This window comes from Orycteropus afer, unplaced genomic scaffold (assembly GCF_000298275.1).
Source record: "Orycteropus afer afer isolate SDZICR_OR568_19922 unplaced genomic scaffold, OryAfe1.0 scaffold00042, whole genome shotgun sequence".
NCBI classification, from domain to species: Eukaryota; Metazoa; Chordata; class Mammalia; order Tubulidentata; family Orycteropodidae; genus Orycteropus; species Orycteropus afer.
In genome coordinates, this window is record NW_006921629.1 from 6,420,271 (window position 1) to 6,429,197 (window position 8,927).

The window sequence follows — 8,927 nt, forward strand, 5'->3', positions numbered from 1 at the left end:
AATGCTATTTAATTGCGCTATTCACAGGATAATTACAGCATGTAAGGAAGATTGGGCAATCTACTTCTGTAGTGATACTGCCTTGGAAACCCAAGGAGGGTCGCTATGAGTCAAAATCGACTTGGCAGTGAGTTTGGAGGGGTTTATTGGTATATACACACACACACACACACACACACACACACACACTCCAAACCCATTGCTGTTATGCTCATTTGAACTCAGCAACCTCATAGGGCAGAGTAGAACTGCCCTATACGGTTTGTTGTTGTTGTTGTTGTTATGTGCCGTCGAGTCGGCCCCGACTCATAGCGACCCCTCCTTGGGTTTCCGAGGCAGTATCACTACGGAAGTAGGATTGCCCAACCTTCCTTCCGAGGAGTGGCTGGTGGGTTTGAACCGCCAGCCTTCTGGTGAGCAGTCAAGTGCTTTAGCCACTATGCTACCAGAGCTCCTCCTATAGGGTTTACAAGGCTGTAAATCTCTACAGAAGCAGACTGCCTCATCTTTCTCCTGTGGGGCAGCTGGTAGATTCAAATGGCCAAATTTTTGGTCAGCAGCCAACTGCTTTAACCACTGGGCCACCAGAGCTCCTTATATGTCCAAGGACTTGGAAAATGAAATTACTGATCAGTAAGTTACAGCCAAGCCAGGAATCAAAGCCAAAGGATGGAGGATGGTTTAGATAAAAACCAAAAAAATCAAACTCATTGCCATCAAGTTGGATCCGACTCATAGCAACCCCTCCTTGGGTTTCCGAGGTGGTATCACTGCGGAAGTAGGTCGCCCAACCTTCCTTCTGAGAAGTGGCTAGTAGGTTTGAACTGCCAGCCTTCTGGTTAGCAGTCAAATATCTTAGGTGCTACGCCACCAGAGCTCCCCATGTTAACTAATTACACCTGCAAAGACACTAGTTTGAAATAAGATCACATTCACAGGTGGATTTGAACACATATTTTTGGGAACATACATCAACCCACAACAATTTCTTTCATCATCATAATAGAGTGAGTTAAGTATTATTATCCATATTTTATAGATGAAGATATTGGAAACGTTATGGGACTTGACCAAAGGCACAGAACAGAGGAGTAGCAGAGGTCATATTGACTCCAAAGCCTTTACTCTTTCTACTCTCTATAGTGCACAGAAGGAGCTCTGGTAGCATAGTGCCAAAGGCACTTGACTGCTAACCAGAAAGCTGGTGGTTCAAACCCACCAGCCATCCTTGGAAGGAAGGTTGGGCAATCTACTTCCATAGTGATACTGCCTCGGAAACCCAAGGAGGGGTCACTATGAGTCGGGTCGACTCCACAGCACATAATAATAATAGTCCACAGACATGTAGATATGTCCACAGGTGTGCTTTGTATGATTTAAAAAGTACTTGACTCACATGGTATATTTTAAATTTTGAATTAGTTGCCAACATTTGAAAATTGGAAGAGTCACAAAAAAATCCAGATTTCTGGGTTCTCTTGAAAGCTCAGAAAATGTGACAACATTCATAAAATACAATCCCTGGCTAACATTGGAAAGGGGTTGTCCCTTCCCTTTAAATGGGGCGTCTGTTCTGCAGTTCACCACCTCTACCACACCAGCCTGAACTCACTGAAAGCATGCCTGGCCTGGGAGGCTGTCAGCCTGCTTCCACTTTACCATGCTGTGCTATTGGCCAGGAGTAGGATACCAAGGTTTTTATGGGGCTTGGGCTGAGGCTTTCTAAACAGAAAGCAGGTGAAATCCCTGTGATATTATTCCAAGCCATTATTCCAAGAACCTGAAAACCTTTGTGTTTCCTCTTATTTTCAGTTGATTTAATTAGCTATAGGGACACCTTAATGTCCTGCCCACCACAGTCTGCTACAATTATACCTTATAATAATGGGGAGAAAATGTAAGGCTGGAAAAGTTAATAGGGCCCAGATGTTGCCTCTAAGGAGTTCCATCTGGGTCTTACTGATTTTGAGGTAACCCATGTGACATCCTTTTCCAGGACAGGCTCTAATAGGCAGTTATATCCAGAGCTCATGAGGAAGGGCAGGGTTGGAAGTCATCTACATATGTGTGATGGAGTCCTCTACACATGTGCGATAGAGTCATAGGAGTGGACAGACCATCCAGAGAGAGCATGACAATGGACAAGGATCTTGTCAGAGGTCAGTGAAGAACACAAACATGTCAAGATGGACAGAGGAAGAAAGAGCGGGCAGCGAAAGAGGAGAAGGAACCAGAGGAGAATGTTGAGGAAGCCAAGAGAAGTGAATTTGCAGGGAGAGCGGTGACATGCTGGATAGTAAAGGAAAGTTTAGGGAAATGTTGGCAATTAAGGGTCAACAGTAGGGACCCCAGAACAGTTTCAGCAGGTGAGATAAATGAAGGGGAAGTCAGACAGGATTAGAGGGAACAGAAGAAAATCAGACGGCACTAGGTTAAGTAAGATTTGACTACAAATTGAATACTAAGGGGTGAAATAAAGGTGTGCCTTGATTAAGTTACCTTAGAAAACACACCAAGCAAGACCCAACACATTCTAGAGAGAGATTGGCTCCTCTCTCAAGCTGACAGTTTGGGAACCAGCTGGCCTAATCTCAGTGACCAGTGTCATCTCAGGAAAGCATATTTGAGGCTGAAATCTAGTCGGGGAGTGAGCAGGTGAAAGGTGTAATGGCACTCAACCTTAGCTGGCTCAGTGTGTGACAGCGGCAGACACACTCTCCACGGTGTTACCTGTCAAGGCAGCCACCGACTCTTTCATACTTAGACTCCAACGCTTCTAAACTAGTCAGAGGCTAAACTAGGTCACCTGTACAGCCTACTGAACCAAAACTTTAGGCTGGCCCACCGTGTCTTCTCTGTTTAACTTTTCTACCCTGTTATTTTATCTTTGACTGACATTTGCCTTGATTTTATAAAACCCGAGAAAAAGAAAAAACATTGGGGCTAACTCTGGTACTGATATGCTTCAGATAAAGATGGAAAATCATTCAGCACCTGAAAGTGATGGGCTTGGGTCTCAGTTGAATGCTCATTGTACTGAGGATGCTATGGATTGACCTATGTCACTTAAAGAGATATGTTGAAGTTTAACCCTCAGTACCAGTGAACATGACCTTGTTTAGAAATTTGTGTCTTTGAAGATGTCAGTTAACACGAGGCCATACTGGAGTAGGATGGATGCTAAACCAATCTGAGGAGCTTTGATGGCATAGTACTTAAGGCATTTGACTACTAATCAGAAGGCTAATGGTTCAAATCCACAAACTACTCCTTGGAAGGAAGATTGGGCAATCTATTTTCATAGTGATACAGCCTCAGAAAGGGGTCACTATGAGTCTATGAGTCGCAATCCACTGGAGGGCAGTGAGTTTGGTGTTTTGTTTTAAACCAATCTGAGTGAGTGGTGTCCTTTTAAAAGAGGAGTAAAGACAAAGAGACAGACACAGGGGGAAAATCATCATGTAACCAAAGAATTATTCTGCAGCTGAAAACCAGGGAAGACCTGCAGCTGCCAGAAGCCAAGAGACACAAGGAAGAATCTTCCCTAAACCCTTCAGACAGAGCATGGCTCTGCTGAATTCTAACTTCTAGCCTCCAGAACTGTGAGAAAATAAATTTCTGCCATTTTAAACCACCCACTTAAAAAAAAAAAATTATTGTGATTTGGGGGAAGGTTTACAGAGCAATTCATTTTCCATACAGCAGTTCGTAGGCATTTTGTTTCATGACATTGACTGCAATTCCCCACAATGTAACAGCTCTCTTTCTACTTTCTCCTTGTAGTTACTTCTTTCCTGTGTCCCTCCCTCCTATGCACTCCTGCCCCTGAACTATCTCCCTGTGCAAATACTGCCTTTCTATTCTCCTGCGATTGGTCTGATCATCTAAGGAGTGTGTCTAAACCCAAAACCAAACTCACTGCCATCGAGTTGATCTCAACTCATAGTGACCCCTCCTTGGGTTTCTGAGGCAGTATCTCCACAGAGGTAGATTGCCCGATCTTCCTTCGGAGGAGTGGCTGGTGGATTTGAACCACCAGCCTTCTGGTTAGCAGTCAAATGCCTTAGGCACGACACCACCAGAGCTCCCAAGGAGTGTTATATACCTGGTGTAAATATTCACCCCTATGCCTGTCTGGTAGCGTAGTGCCTAAGGCACTTGACTGCTAACCAGAAGGCTGGCGGTTCAAACCCACCAGCCACTCCTCGGAAGGAAGGTTGGGCAATCTACTTCCGTAGTGATACTGCCTCGGAAACCCAAGGAGGGGTCGCTATGAGTCAGGGGCAACTCGATGGCACATAACAACAATGCCTGTCTTGTTTGGCTGGAAGCCACAGGAGTGAGTTCAAGTCCAGACCTGAAGGGTAACTAGAGGCCATAGTCTCAGGAGTCTCCCAGGCTCTATCAGACCAGCAAACCTGGTCTTTTTTATGATTTTGAGTTTTGTTTCACATTGTTCTCCCACTCTACCCAGGATCTCCTGCACTAGTCCTTTTCTGAGTTAAACCACTCATTTTGTGGTGCTTTGTTACATCAGGTCTAGGAAACCAATACAGTGGGCGACAGGGTGTTCAATGGGGAAGAAAAAGGGTGAATTTAAAGAAAATCTGTGAAATGAGGTACTGTGTATCCAAGAGTGTACCTCGTGGACATGAAGAAGTGGGAGGGCTCTAAAATTATGGATTAAGGATTAACAACGTCCACCTGGAACTCAAGTGAAACAGCCTCAGGACTACCAGCATGTGCTAGACCATGGCTGAGTGAACAGCAACGTGGGATTCTTCTACCATTCCTAATTCTTGGCCTGGTTTACAGTCCTAGTTTGCTGCTGCAGTCGCTGGTCCCCTTTCCCTGCTGCCCTCTCCCTCAAGGACCCCTTGTAGTGTCTTTATAGCTCAATGAATAGAAAAGTATAAACAAGTGGACTGTACATCCTCAGAGAGGAACATGAGCCCTCTTTAATCAAAAGCACATTGTATTATAACCCCAAAAAAACCAAACCCACTGCCATCAAGGCAATTCTGACTCATAGTGACTCTACAGGACTGAGAAGTGCCCTATAGGATTTCCAAGGCTATAAATCTTTACAGAAGCAGACTGCCTTGTCTTTCTCCTGTGGAGCAGCTCATGGGTTTAGACTGAGAACTTTTGGATAGCAGCTGAATGTGTTAACCGTTGCATCATCAGAGTTCCTACATTATATCACATATTCTAAAAATTAACAACCCTGATGAATACTGTGACTCACTTTTCAGACGTGTGCCTGAATCGCCTTTAAGATATACACTTTCTTATTCACTATATTCTCCTTGCTTTCAAAATGTATATTTGAATCTCTTTTTCAGTGTATACCTTATTTTGTTTATTTACTTCCTCTACTTTCAAAGTAGGAGCTCTGGTGGTATAGTGCCTAAGGCATTTGACTGCTAAGCAGAAGGCTGGAGGTTCAAACCCACCAGCCATTCCTCAGAAGGAAGATTGGGCAATCTATTTCGGTAGTGATACTGCCTTGGAAACCCAAGGAGGGGTAATTGCTTTCCAAATATATGTGTTATGGTTCCCCACTGTGGACCCTTAAACAATTTCTGGAAAGGTGGTGTGTGGGTGTGTGTATGTTTGTGTGTGCGTGAGAGTGTGTATGCTGGGTTATCTTGGGTTATCCCCATGAATAAAAGAGAGCCAGAGGAAAATGATGTGAGCAGTCATCCAACTTCTGGATAGTGCTTCCTTCACTTTTATCTATATGAGTATTTTTAGGAAACTGCAAAATTCTTATTACAAAAATAATAACAAAAAATAAAAACAAAGAAATGTCAGTGACTCAAATGCAGCAGGAAAAATAACAATAGCTAGTAGTGAGTATTTACCATGTGTCAAGCACAGAAATATCTCAACGAATCCTTATAAGATGACTGTTGTTTCGATTGCAACTCCTGGCGACCCCGCGTAGGCAGAGGAAACCTGCTCCAGAGGGTTTTTAAGGCTGTGATCTTTCGGAAATGGATTGTCAGGCTTGTCTTTGCAGGACCTCTAAGCGGGTTTGAACTGCCAAACTTTCAACTAGTTGTCAAAATACAGGGTGACTGAAGGAGCAAGTAGTTGAACCTGTGGGCTTGGGACTGTGGTCACAGGGGACATCATGCTCAACTGGCATAACATACAACACAAAAACAAAGTAGGATATTCTACAATCTACTTTGGAGCAATTGGAGTCTTAAAAGCTTGCAAGTGGCCCTCTAGATGTAACTATGGGTCTCTCCTCATCCAGAGCAAAGAAGGAAACCAAAGATGCATGGAAACAATGAGTTCAAGGGAGTAGTGGACCATGTGATCCTTAGCCTGTATGGCCATGAGACCAGAAAAACTAGATGGTACCTGGCTACCACAGTCAACCACTTAGAAAGGGATCAGTGCAGGAGATCCTGGGTAGAGTGGGAGAACAATGTGTAACAAAACTCAAAATCCTAAAAAATGACCAGGTTTACTGGTCTGATAGAGCCTGGTGAGACCCCTGAGACTATGGCCCCTAGTTGCCCTTTAGGTCTGGACTTGAACTCACTCCTGTGGCTTCCAGCCAAACAATAGACAGGTGTATAAGGTGAGCATTTATACCAGATAGTTACGCTCCTTAGAATATTCAACCATGGGAGAATAGAAGGGCAGCATTTGCACAGGAAGATAGCTCAGGGGACAGTAATGCACAGGAAAGAAGGACACAGGGAAGAGGTAACTACAGGGAGGAAGTGGGAAGAGAGTTGTTACATTGTGGGGAATTGCAGTCAATGTTATGAAACAAAATGTGTATGAACTGCTGTGTGGAAAATGAATTGCTCTGTAAACTTTTCACCTGAATCACAATAAACAAGTGGTTATTATCATTCCCGCTTACAGAAGGGGAGGCTAAGCTTGTAGAAGTTGAGTGACTTATCAAAGTCCACGTGGCTAATTAAGGACCAAAGTTGAGGCTGGAACCCCAATCTGTCTGCCTCCATAGCCCAGCCTCCTTCCCCTTGTCCTCTGTAGCCTTTTAAGTCTGTTAACCTGTTAGTGGACAGCCAGCTCATTGCAGAATTCTTTCTCAAACAGAGAGCTAGTACTCAATTTCCTCTTGAAATTTTTCAAGGAAAGTCACTAAAACCCCATCAAAGTCCACACCACAATCTCCTACTCAATCGTCAACAAAAACTCTATTGAAAAATTAGCATCAGCAACTCCTTGCTCCAAATTTTATAATAGATTTCTTCTGTCTTCTAAGTAAGATGAAAAAATGAGAATTAGGGGGACAAGAAATTACATGAGAAACTTAATTCTTATTATCACTATTGCTTAATCTATGTTTAACTTTCTGATTGTGAAAATTTTCAAGCATACACAAAATAAAGTACTGCAACGAACCCTCATATACTCGTCATTTAGATTCAACAGTTGTCAAAATCTAGCATAGATTCATTGATCTTTGTTCCTTCACTGACGTATTTAAAAACAAACTCCACACAGACATCATGTCATCTTACCCCCTACATATTTTGTTGTTGTTGTTAGGTGCCATCGAGTGAGTTATGACTCATAGTGACTCTACGTACATTGCCTCGTCCTGTGTCATTGAGCCCATTGTTGCAGCCACTGTCAACCCATCTAGGGTCTTCCCTTTTTTCACTTCACCCAGCATGATATCCTTCTCCAGGGACTGGTGCCTTCTGCTAACATGACCAAAGTATGAGAGACGAAATCTGACCATTCTCACTTCTAAAGAATGTTCCTCCAAGACAAATTTTTTCGTTCTAGCAGTCCATGATACATTCAATATTCTTCACCAGCACTGTAATTAAAATAAATCAATTCTTCCTTATTCATTGTCCAGCTCTCATATGCATATGAGGTGATTGAAAAGCCCATAACTTGGGTCAGGTGTACCTTGGTCTTCAAAATGATGTCTTTGCTCTTAATAACTTTTAAAGAGGTCTTTTGAAGCAGATTTGCTCAATACAATATGTTGTTTGATTTCTTGACTCCTGTTTCCATGGGCATTAATTGTGGATCCAAGTGAAATATCCTTGACAACTTCAATCTTTTCTCCGTTTATCATTTACCAAAACCAAACTCACTGCCATTGAGTCCGATCCGACTCATAGCCACCCCTCCTTGGGTTTCCAAGGCGGTTATCACTACGGAAGTAGATCGCCCAACCTTCCTTCCGAGGAGTGGCTGGTGGATTTGAACTGCCAGTCTATTGGTTAGCAGTCAAATGCCTTAGGCACTATGCCATCAGAGCTCCTATTTATCATTTAGGGATGAAAAATATTCATCTCTAAATAAGTATGTTTATTTATATTTAAGATATATTCATAAATAAATATATTTATTTAGAATAAATAATACATACTTTAGTAGCAGTGGATTATAAACCAAAAAAAAACACCTCAAACCCACTGTCTTAGAGTTAATTCTCACTCATAGTACTTAACCCCCATTGGGTTTCCAAGATGGTAAACTCATAAACTTAACCCCCATTGGGTTTCCAAGATGGTAAATCTCTAGGGAAGTAGATTGCCCCATCTTCCTTTTGCAGAGGGGGTAGAGTATATTTATCTCTAAAAATATATAAACATTCTTCTCACATAAGCACCATGCTATTATTACACCTTAAAATTTAACAATAATCCTTTGATATCATCTGATACTTGGTATTATGGATTGTGTCCCCAGAGATACATGTTGGAATCCTAACCCTTAATGATCTTTACTGGCATCTACCTTTCTGCAGGCCGGAAGAGCAGGGAAAGGGATAAAAGCCTTGAGCCCCAGGCTTACAGGCGAGGAGAAACAACGCAGGAACGCCAGAGTAGCAGGCCGGAAGAGCAGGGAAGGGGATAAAAGCCTTGAACCCAGACAGAAGAGCAGTCAACCCGAGGGTTACAGGTGAGGAG